Source organism: Cherax quadricarinatus, chromosome 20 (assembly GCF_038502225.1).
Source record: "Cherax quadricarinatus isolate ZL_2023a chromosome 20, ASM3850222v1, whole genome shotgun sequence".
Lineage (NCBI taxonomy): Eukaryota > Metazoa > Arthropoda > Malacostraca > Decapoda > Parastacidae > Cherax > Cherax quadricarinatus.
In genome coordinates, this window is record NC_091311.1 from 28,026,122 (window position 1) to 28,038,883 (window position 12,762).

The window sequence follows — 12,762 nt, forward strand, 5'->3', positions numbered from 1 at the left end:
ATAGGGATCATACAGTGTCTTGAGGAAAGGTAGGTAATCAGGTTCTATACAAGGAAAGAGAGGATAGATAGAATTCCTTAATTGGCATCACGGCACCTTTGAGGGGTATATTGTTTACAGGTTTACTCAGGCAGAGAAAATGTAGGTTTTGTCAAGGCAGTTGATGTACTGTTCACTTTTCTGCTCGGTCAGTTATTCGATAGCATGTAAAAGTAATGTAGCTTATATCAACGAGGGAGTTTGACTCTCTGTAGCTGACTGTTCAGGGTTCTATTGAGCAGAGGAAATTGCCATAGTCTCTTTCTTCAAGGGAGTTATATAATAATATCTTCATTTCTACAAGTACAAGTACAAGGTATACAGGCCTAGCTGACATCAGTGACTTGCTACTATATAGAAAGCCGCTTGTTATGCTGAGCATTTCAGATAAATTAGGCCAGTTTTGTCCCAGGATGCGACCCACACCAGTCGACTAACTCCCAGGTACCCATTTTATGCTGATGAGTGAACAGGGATAGCAGGTGTTATGGAAATACGTCCCTAATGAACGTCCCTGAACCCATTATGTACCTCTGTAATCCTTTGACTACCGCCCACAGGATGGGTATGTGGTACATAATAAAGATATTAAACTAATGAACTAGAATAGAACTAAAAACTCTGTTTCTAGTTCTATTCACTCAAGATAAGTAGCTGTAGCTTCATTAAGGGAATTGAACTCTGTATGGTTTTACTCAAAGGACATGGCTGTAGTTTCTTTTTTCTTTTCAAGGAAGTTAATGAACATTGAAGGCAAGAACTAGTTTATTTCGCCAGGGAAGTTGATGAACTTGTGTCACAGTGCTGTTTATCAAGGAAAATTAGTTTTATTAAGGGACGTGAACGCTCAATATATCCATTAATTCAAGGACAATGTCTATGGACCAAAACTATACTCATTGTAGAATAGGGTTGAAGTTTCCTGCAGTGGGGGAGTTGGATTCTGTCTATAGTTCTGCTCAGTCTGGAAAATATTTCTGTAGTTTCAGCAAAGGAAGAAACTCCTGACATTTCTATCCACTCTGGGTATTGTTAATAAAATGTGAATTCATTTATGTAGGGGGAATTGCTAAATACATAGGTGTCGTACAGCTTCTGGGGAAATGGGAGGCAATCAGGTTTGTTCCAAGGAAATAAAGGACAAGTTTAATTCATTACTGGTATCAAGGAACCACCCTTGAGGGGTTTGTCGAGAAAATGAATGTAGTTTCCTTTGCCAAGGCAGATGGCGGACTGTGTGCATAAATTTGTATAAATCTGGGTGGAAGGTAGGAGTCGTCTCACGAGCGGTTGGTGGAGAGGACATGAAAAAAGCTGTCTTTTAGGAGCTTAAGCATCCAGCAGGCTTTTGTGAGCTCAGTAGAGCATAGCTTTTAATGGACTTGTTTTTGGTGTGTGAGCAAGGTATCATTTAATTGATTCAGGTAAACAGGTTAGACGGATTTGGCTCCTGGACGTGGGAAATACGGTAACTGCACTCAAAAGGGGGTGAAGATGCCATAGTGTGAGCATCATCTGAATTGTGATATCAGACAGGTATTGAATGTTCCCTTTTTTGGGTCACTCTACCTTGGCGAGAGAATCAATTAAGTCAAAATGAAATGGAACAGCCAGTTGTTATTTTTTTTTTTATGGGGTGGGAACTTAAATGATCTTCAGTGTATTCCTGTTTAATTTGGCTTAGTTCATATGTCTGCTTTTAACGAAGATAAAATGATTGTGTTTATTTTTTAATTTGTATTTTTTCCAACTTGTACTGTCATTTAATTTAACAATGAAGAAGTACTCTTGATCCAAAGACCTGGAACTGTCAGCCTTTTCCTTGGATCGAGTCTACTTGCCATTCGTTTCCCTGGCGCTGTAAGCCCTTACAGGTTTGGTGGTCCCCCATGACTAATATTATAATAATCATGCTAGTACGACCCGTATCTAGTACAACACTTCATAATGAGGCATACACCTCACAGTATATACATAATCTTAAAGATTCCATTTAACAGATTAATATACAAAATATTTATGATGGATAAAATATCTTCCAAAGATATACGTCAGAAAATGTTATCCGTCATTCAGTAGATAATTTTGATATTCACTTTAACTTTTCTATATCAGTGTTTACCTCTAGAAATTTAATTTGAAACTTAACAAATTGCATCTAACAAGATTAGATTATATACTTCACGTAGGATTCAGTATAATGGTTGGACCTGATGCCGTTGCCGTTTTCTCTCATTTGATTTTGCGCTACCATTTTCTTTTTCACATATTTAGGACATTCTTAAGTATATTTTAATAAATATTTTTAAGATAGAAACTTTGTTTGTATTATTAACCGGAAAGTTAGTAACTCAGCAAAAACCCATATAAATCCATGTCACCGGACTATCTGGCTTATTTACACGTGACTTAGGGTCATTTTAATATCCTCCCCCCCCCCAGGATGCTGCCCACACCAGTCAGCTGGCACACAGGTAAGATAAAATAAGATAAGATTTCGTTCGGATTGTTAACCCTGAAGGGTTAGCCACCCAGGATAATCCATGAATTGCAGTGCGTCACCGAGGGACTGTCTGTCTTATTCCCACTGGGGTCCTTTAATCTTGTCTCCCAGTATACGACCCACAACAGTCGACTAACACCTAGGTACCTATTTACTGATTGGTGAGCAGGGACACTAGGAGGAAGGAAACTTGCCCAGCGTTTCCACCCATGCCGTGGGAAACAGGTATAAGGAAACATTCAGAATGTTTCACCCGTGCCAGGGAGCGATCCAAGTCCCTCGGAATATGAGGTGACGTCCGGGATTCAAATCCCCGGTACGGCAGGAAACATTAGGACGTGTTTCCTCAAGGCAACTGCTGTCCATGTTCACTCATCAGTAAAATAGGTACCTGAGTGCTAGCCGACTGGTGTGGGTCTCATCTTGGGACAAAATTGACCTAATTTGCCCGAAATGCTCTGCATAACAAGGGGGTTTCTGTATAGTGGTGTCATTGATGTCAGCTAGGCCTGTATACCTTGTACATGTACTTGTAGAAATAAAGATATTACTATTATTATCCTTATTCCTATTAGTACTATTATTAATATTATTATTATTAAGATACAGGTGGATATATCTGGGCAAATTTCCTGTACACCTGCTGTCCTTGCTTTCCCTTGATACTAAATAAGTACCTGGATGTTAGTAGAGAGTGACATTCTTTAGTTATAACAATCACCATAGCGTGACCACATGGACTGGCAAGGATAAGGTGGGAAGGAAAAGGATGGGACAAGGGAATTCTTTGAAATGGGGATAAGGAAGATTCGTAAAGAAGGGTTATAGAGCCTAGTGACCTAAGTTAAATGTCGTCTTCTTCTTCCTCTTCTTCTTCTTCTTCTTTTTCTTCTTCTTCTTTTTCTTCTTCTTCTTCTTCTTCTTCTTCTTCTTCTTCTTCTTCTTCTTCTTCTTCTTCTTCTTCTTCTTCTTCTTCTTCTTCTTCTTCTTCGTCTTCTACTTCTTCTTCTTCTTCTTCTTCTTCTTCTGTTCTGCTTTCTTTCTTATTTCTTCTTCTGTTCTTATTTATTTTTTCTTCTGTTCTGCTTTTTTTCTTTCTTATTTCTTCTTCGTCTTAAGGATAAGTGCAGTTGCCTGCATATCTGTCAACACATTCTCCCTGTATAAGCAGGTATCTCTGTCATCACTTTCCCCTTTAATAAGTAAGTTCCTCTGTCAACACATTCTCCTTTAATAATTAGGTAACTTTGTCAAAACATTCTCATTCAATAAGCAGGTACCTCTGTTAACATATTCCCCCTGTAAATATAAAAACTTAAGCAGTATAATGTGATCCTTTATTTACAACGTTTCGCCCACTCAGTGGGCTTTATCACGTCACAAACAGATCTACCTGCGTGAAAGATACGTGAGTATTTATAGGATGGCGTCAGGTGGAGAATGCTGCATGTGACAGTCTTTCAAGAAGGGTGATAGAGTCTAGAACCTTGGGTAGCTTTAAAAAGAGATTGGATAAGTATATGAGCAGACCTTCTGCAGTGTTACTCCATTTTTATGTTCTTATGTGGGATAGCGATAAAGAAGTTTCTTGACAAGGGGTTCAGCTATGTTATAGAAGCCGTTGTTCTGGCTGAAGTTGTTGGATTTACAGATAAGTGATGATTCCAGGATTCTTCGGTATTGAGTGTTGTCTTCTCTGATGATAAGTCTTGCGTTTCTGTAGTTGATTAAATGGTTGTGTGAATTTCGGTGTTGAACACAGGCATTCCTTGGATCGTCAGATCTGCCTGTATACTGGTATTCTGAAATACGTGTTTGGAGGTCTCGATGTTTCGTCGACGTATAATTTGCTGCAGTCATTGCAAAGGATTGTGTATTCACCTAATTGTACTCACCTAATTGTAGTTGCAGGGGTCGAGACTCAGCTCCTGGCCCCGCCTCTTCACTGATCGCTACTAGGTCCTCTCTCTCTGCTTCCTGAACTTTGTCATACCTCGTCTTAAAGCTATGTATGGTTCCTGCCTCCAATACATCACTTGCTAGGCTATATCCTCAAGACCTTATTAATATCCCCTTTATTAATACCCATCTTCCACTTATACACTTCGATCATGTCTCCCCTCATTCTTCGTCTTACAAGTGAATGCAATTTAAGGGACTTCAATCTCTCTTCATACGGAAGATTTCTAATGCAATGAATTAATTTTGTCATTCGTCGCTGAATGTTTTCTAACGAATTTATATCCATTCTGTAATATGGAGACCAGAACTGAGCTGCATAATCTAGGTGAGGCCTTACTAATGACGTATAAAGCTGAAGTATAACCGCTGGACTTCTGTTGCTTACACTTCTTGATATATATCCCAGCAATCTATTTGCCTTATTACGCACGCTTAGGCACTGCTGTCTTGGTTTAAGGTTGCTGCTTACCATAACCCCCAAATCCTTTTCGCTTTCTATACGGCTAAGTTCAGCATTATTAAGCTGAACATCAAAATGGTATACAATGCCGACAGGTTGGTAGGTAAGACACATAGGCAACAGTTAGGCAACTTTATTCCGAAACGTTTCGCCTACACAGTAGGCTTCTTCAGTCGAATACAGAAAGTAGGCAGGAACAGTAGAGATGTGAAGACGATGTAATCAGTCCATCACCCTTGAAGTCGTAGAATTTGAGGTTGTCAGCCCTTCAGCCTGGAGAAGTTCAGTCCCACAGTCAGATAGTTCCTGACTATGGGACTGAACTTCTCCAGGCTGAGGGACTGACAACCTCAAATTCTACGACTTCAAGGGTGATGGACTGATTACATCGTCTTCACATCTCTACTGTTCCTGCCTACTTTCTGTATTCGACTGAAGAAGCCTACTGTGTATGCGAAACGTTTCGGAATAAAGTTGCCTAACTGTTGCCTATGTGTCTTACCTACCAACATTATTAAGCTGGTAGGTGCTAGGGTTACGGACATTTCCGAGCTTTAGAACTTTACATTTATCTACATTGAACTGCACCTGCCACTTTTTTCTGACCACGAATTGAGTCTGAATCGATTATCCTACCTATCGTCGTGTCATCAGCAAATTTGCTTATGTCACTAGTAATTCCCTCGTCAAGGTCATTTATATATATTATAAACAACAATGACAATGTCGCCAACATAACAGAGCCAGGTGATAGAAGAGGAAAATCACTCAGCTTCCAGATGTTCCATGTATAGGTTCGCCAGGACGGCACTAAGTGGCGAACCCAAGAAATGTAATTGATAAATCTTTTAAAATTGCTAGAAATACCTTTTACAGTCCAAAAAGGGACAACCAACTTTATTCAACTATAAATATGTTGGTTCTCCCTTACCATGAAAACTTGGTTGATATGCCTTCTCTTCTTAAGACTTTTAATATCAAAGTTGTATTTAAAAATCTTGATACAGTAAAATAAAAATTGGTAAAGAATTCCCCCCAAAATGCAGATGGATGTGTCTATAAGATTCCTTGTAAATTTTGCGACAAAGTTTATTACGGTCAAACTCAGACAGACAGACACGACGACACACACAGACACACACACAGACAGCAGACAGACACACACATCAACACACACACACACACACACACACACACACACACACACACACACACACACACACACACACACACACACACACACACACACACACACACACACACACACACACACACACACACACACACACAGACAGACACAGAACACATGCACACACACGCACACACACACAGACACACACACACACACACACACACACACACACACACACACACACACACACACACACACACACACACACACACACACACACACACACACACACACACACACACACACACACACACACACACACACACACACACACACACACAGACAGACAGACAGACAGACAGACAGACAGAGAGCTAGGTCAGCGTAAACTAGTCAATGAAGACATTGGCAGCTGATACACATTACTCCAGCTTCCCTCCGTGAGGGCACACCAGATGGCCAGGGTGCTGCTGTTGGGACTTGAGGCTGTAGCAGATGGCTGCAATGGTCTATCAGTAGGCCTGGTCTGACACCAGCTGGCCATGGCAGGTCCTCATGGCTGGCCTACTTCAGGAGCTGTATTAACTGGCACTGTGGTGCTCTAGGTGGGCACTGTGGTGCTCTAGGTGGGCACTGTGGTGCTCTAGGTGGGCACTGTGGTGCTCTAGGTGAGCACTGTGGTGCTCTAGGTGGGCGCTGTGGTGCTCTAGGTGGGCGCTGTGGTGCTCTAGGTGGGCACTGTGGTGCTCTAGGTGGGCACTGTGGTGCTCTAGGTGGGCACTGTGGTGCTCTAGGTGGGCATTGTGGTGCTCTAGGTGGGCACTGTGGTGCTCTAGGTGGGCACTGTGGTGCTCTAGGTGGGCACTGTGGTGCTGTGGGTGGGCACTGTGGTGCTCTAGGTATCCAAGGTGGCTTATTTGGACTGCTTATATACCGACAGTGCGTCAGGGATGGCTGGCGTGATGTGTAGAGACACATTCTTGGCTATACTCCCATGTTTTGACTGGAGTGCGAAGTGTATTCACCTCTGTGTACTCTCCTGTGTGTACTTACCTTTGTATTATCACATTTGTGTTCTCACCTGTCTACTCACATTTCGATCTTCATATTTACTCTTAATACTGCGTACCGAATTAGCTCTCCCAAGCTTCCTATTCATATCGTTACACTTATCATTTATTCTTTTCTCTTTTCTCTCTTGTTTGTCTATATACCTTATACCCTTTAATATATTGTATGTAGTGAAGCTATCTCCTCTGACTTCCTCTTCGGGAGTAACACTTAGTTCAGTGATCTGTTTGGATACAAAACTTTGACTATTTTCTCGTGACTTCACAATGTTTTATGGAAGAATATCTTTTAAGGTTTTACCTCGAATGTTGGTTTGTGAACTGGTGCAGGCACGGTACTGTGGTTTGTGAACTGGTGGAGGCACGGTACTGTGGGTTGTGAACTGGTGGAGGCACGGTACTGTGGGTTGTGAACTGGTGGAGGCACGGTACTGTGGTTTGTGAACTGGTGGAGGCACGGTACTGTGGTTTGTGAACTGGTGGAGGCACGGTACTGTGGTTTGTGAACTGGTGGAGGCATGATACTGTGGTTTGTGAACTGGTGGAGGCACGGTACTGTGGTTTGTGAACTGGTGGAGGCACGGTACTGTGGTTTGTGAACTGGAGGCACGGTACTGTGGGTTGTGAACTGGTGGAGGCACGGTACTGTGGTTTGTGAACTGGTGGAGGCACGGTACTGTGGGTTGTGAACTGGTGGAGGCACGGTACTGTGGGTTGTGAACTGGTGGAGGCACGGTACTGTGGGTTGTGAACTGGTGGAGGCACGGTACTAAGGATTGTGAACTAGTGCAGGCACGGTACTGTGGGTTGTGAACTGGTGCAGGCACGGTACTGTGGGTTGTGAACTGGTGCAGGCACGGTACTGTGGTTTGTGAACTGGTGCAGGCACGGAACTGTGGTTTGTGAACTGGTGGAGGCATGATACTGTGGTTTGTGAACTGGTGGAGGCACGGTACTGCGGTTTGTGAACTGGTGGAGGCACGGTACTGTGGTTTGTGAACTGGTGGAGGCACGGTACTGTGGTTTGTGAACTGGTGGAGGCACGGTACTGTGGGTTGTGAACTGGTGGAGGCACGGTACTGTGGGTTGTGAACTGGTGGAGGCACGGTACTGTGGGTTGTGAACTGGTGGAGGCACGGTACTGTGGTTTGTGAACTGGTGCAGGCACGGTACTGTGGGTTGTGAACTGGTGCAGGCACGGTACTGTGGGTTGTGAACTGGTGCAGGCACGGTACTGTGGTTTGTGAACTCGTGCAGGCACGGTACTGTGGTTTGTGAACTGGTGCAGGCAGGGTACTGTGGTTTGTGAACTGGTGCAGGCACGGTACAGTGGGTTGTGAACTGGTGGAGGCACTGTACTGTGGGTTGTGAACTGGTGCAGGCACGGTACTGTGGGTTGTGAACTGGTGCAGGCACGGTACTGTGGTTTGTGAACTGGTGCAGGCACGGTACTGTGGGTTGTGAACTGGTGGAGGCACGGTACTGTGGGTTGTGAACTGGTGGAGGCACGGTACTGTGGGTTGTGAACTGGTGCACGCACGGTACTGTGGGTTGTGAACTGGTGCAGGCACGGTACTGTGGTTTGTGAACTCTGCAGGCACGGTACTGTGGTTTGTTGTGCAACTGTGGTTTGGTGGAGGCACGGTACAGTGGGTTGTGAACTGGTGGAGGCACTGTACTGTGGGTTGTGAACTGGTGCAGGCACGGTACTGTGGGTTGTGGACTGGTGCAGGCACGGTACTGTGGTTTGTGAACTCGTGCAGGTACACGGTACAGGTACGGTTTGTGAACTGGTGCAGGCACAGGTTGTGAACTTGTGAACTGTGGGTTGTGAACTGGTGCAGGCACGGTACACGGTACTGGGTTGTGAACTGATGCAGGCACGGTACTGTGGTTTGTGAACTGGAGCAGGCACGGTACTTTGGTTTGTGAACTGGTGCTTGCACGGTACTGTGGTTTGTGAACTGGTACAGACAGGGTACTGTGGGTTGAGAACTGGTACAGGTACGGTGCTGTGGGATGTGAACTGGTGCAGGCACGGTACTGCGGGTTGTGAACTGGTGCAGGCACGGTACTGCGGGTTGTGAACAGGCACGGTACGGAACTGTGGGTTGTGAACTGGTGCAGGCAGGCACGGTACTGTGGGTTGTGAACTGGTGCAGGCACGGTACTGTGGTTTGTGACGGTACTGGAACTGGTGCAGGCACGGTACTGTGGGTTGTGAACTATTGCAGGAACTGTGAACTATTGGAGGCACGGTACTGTGGGTGAACTGTGCAACTGTGGGTTGTGAACTGTGCAGGCACACTGTTGGTTGGAATTACGGTGTGGTTGTTGGTGAACGGTACTGTGGATTGTGAACTGGCAGGCACGGTACTGTGGTTGAACTGTGCACGGTACTGTGTGGAGGCACGGTACTGTGGTTTGTGAACTGGTACAGGCACGGTACTGTGGGTTGTGAACTGGTGCAGGCACGGTACTGTGGGTTGTGAATTCTTGGAGGCACGGTACTGTGATTTGTGAACTGGTGGAGGCACGGTATTGTGGTTTGCGAACTGGTGCAGGCACGGTACTGTGGTTTGTGAACTGGTGCAGGCACGGTACTGTGGGTTGTGAACTGGTGGAGGCACAGTACTGTGGTTTGTGAACTGGTGCAGACACGGTACTGTGGTTTGTGAACTGGTGCAGGCACGGTACTGTGGTTTATGAACTGGTACAGGCACGGTACTGTGGGTTGTGAACTGGTACAGATACGGTACTGTGGGATGTGAACTGATGCAGGCACGGTACTGTGGGTTGTGAACTGGTGCAGGCACGGTACTGTGGTTTGTGAACTGGTGTATGCACGGTACTGTGGTTTGTGAATTGGTGCAGGCACGGTACTGTGGTTTGTGAACTGGTGCAGGCACGGTAATGTTGTTTGTGAACGGGTCGAGGCACGGCACTGTGGTTTGTGAACTGGTACAGGCACGGTACTGTGGGTTGTGAACTGGTGCAAGAACGGTACTGTGGGTTGTGAACTGGTGCAGGCACGGTACTCTGGTTTGTGAACTGGTGCATGCACGGTACTGTGGTTTGTGAACTGGTACAGGCACGGTACTGTGGGTTGTGAATTGGTGCAGGCACGGTACTGTGGTTTGTGAACTGGTACAGGCACGGCACTGTGGGTTGTGAATTGGTGCAGGCACGGTATTGTGGTTTGGGAACAGGTGCAGGCACGGTACTGTGGTTTGTGAACGGGTGCAGGCACGGTACTGTGGTTTTTGAACTGGTACAGGCACGGTACTGTGGGTTGTGAACTGGTACAGGTACGGTACTGTGGGATGTGAACTGGTGCAGGCACGGTACTGTGAATTGTGAACTGGTGCAGGCACGGTACTGCGGGTTGTGAACTGGTGCAGGCACAGTACTGTGGGATGGGAACTGGTGCAGGCACGGTACTGTGGGTTGTGAACTGGTGCAGGCACGGTACTGTGGGATGTGAACTGGTGCAGGTACAGTACTGTGGGTTGTTAACTGGTGCAGGCACGGTACTGTGGGTTGGGAACTGGTGCAGGCACGGTACTGTGGGTTGTGAACTTGTGCAGGCACGGTACTGTGGGTTGTGAACTGGTGCAGGCACGGTACTGTTGGTTGTGAACTGGTACAGGCACGGTACTGTGGGTTGTGAATTGGTACAGGCACGGTACGGTGGGTTGTAAACTGGTGCACGAACGGTACTGTGGATTGTGAACTGCAGCAGGCACGGTACTGTGGGATGTGAACTGGTGCAGGCACGGTACTGTGGGATGTGAACTGGTGCAGGTACAGTACTGTGGGTTGTTAACTGGTGCAGGCACGGTACTGTGGGTTGGGAACTAGTGCAGGCACGGTACTGTGGGTTGTGAACTGGTGCAGGCACGGTACTGTGGGTTGTGAACTGGTGCAGGCACGGTACTGTTGGTTGTGAACTGGTACAGGCACGGTACTGTGGGTTGTGAATTGGTACAGGCAAGGTACGGTGGGTTGTATACTGGTGCAGGAACGGTACTGTGGATTGTGAACTGCAGCAGGCACGGTACTGTGGGTTGTGAACTGGTGCAGGCACGGTACTGTGGGTTGTGAACTGGTACAGGCACAGATCTTAGGTTTGTGAACTGGTGCAGGCACGGTACTGTGGTTTGTGAACTGGTACAGGCACGGTACTGTGGGTTAAGAACTGGTACAGGTACGGTGCTGTGGGATGTGAACTGGTGCAGCCACGGTACTGTGGGTTGTGAACTGGTGCAGGCACGGTACTGCGGGTTGTGAACTGGTGCAGGCACGGTACTGTGGGATGGGAACTAGTGCAGGCACGGTACTGTGGGTTGTGAACTGGTGCAGGCACGGTACTGTGGGATGTGAACTGGTGCAGGCACGGTACTGTGGGTTGTGAACTGGTGCAGGCACGGTACTGTGGGTTGGGAACTGGTGCAGGCACGGTACTGTGGGTTGTGAACTGGTGCAGGCACAGTACTGTGGGTTGTGAACTATTGCAGGCACGGTACTGTGGGTTGTGAACTATTGGAGGCACGATACTGTGGGTTGTGAACTGGTGCAGGCACGGTACTGTGGGTTGTGAACTGGTGCAGGCACGGTACTGTGGGTTGTGAATTGGTACAGGCACGATTCGGTGGGTTGTAAACTGGTGCAGGAACGGTACTGTGGATTGTGAACTGCAGCAGGCACGGTACTGTGCGTTATGAACTGGTGCAGGCACGGTACTGTGGGTTGTGAACTGGTACAGGCACGGTACTGTGGGTTGTGAACTGGTACAGGCACGGTACTGTGGGTTGTGAACTGGTGCAGGCACGGAACTGTGGGTTGTGAATTGGTGGAGGCACGGTACTGTAGTTTGTGAACTGGTGGAGGCACGGTATTGTGGTTTGGGAACTGGTGCAGGCACGGTACTGTGGTTTGTGAACTGGTGCAGGCACGGTACTGTGGTTTGTGAACTGGTGCAGGCACGGTACTGTGGGTTGTGAACTGGTGCAGTCACGGTACTGTGGTTTATGAACTGGTACAGGCACGGTACTGTGGGTTGTGAACTGGTACAGAGACGGTACTGTGGGATGTGAACTGGTGCAGGCACGGTACTGTGGGTTGTGAACTGGTGCAGGCACTGTACTGTGGTTTGTGAACTGGTGCATGCACGGTACTGTGGTTTGTGAATTGGTGCAGGCACGGTACTGTGGTTTGTGAACTGGTGCAGGCACGGTACTGTGGTTTGTGAACGGGTGCAGGCACGGTACTGTGGTTTGTGAACTGGTACAGGCACGGTACTGTGGTTTGTGAACTGGTGCAAGAACGGTACTGTGGGTTGTGAACTGGTGCAGGCACGGTACTGTGGTTTGTGAACTGGTGCATGCACGGTACTGTGGTTTGTGAACTGGTACAGGCACGGTACTGTGGGTTGTGAATTGGTGCAGGCACGGTACTGTAGTTTGTGAACTGGTACAGGCACGGTACTGTGGGTTGTGAATTGGTGCAGGCACGGTATTGTGGTTTGTGAACTGGTGCAGGCACGGTACTGTGGTTTGTGAACGGGTGCAGGCACGGTACTGTGGTTTGTGAACTG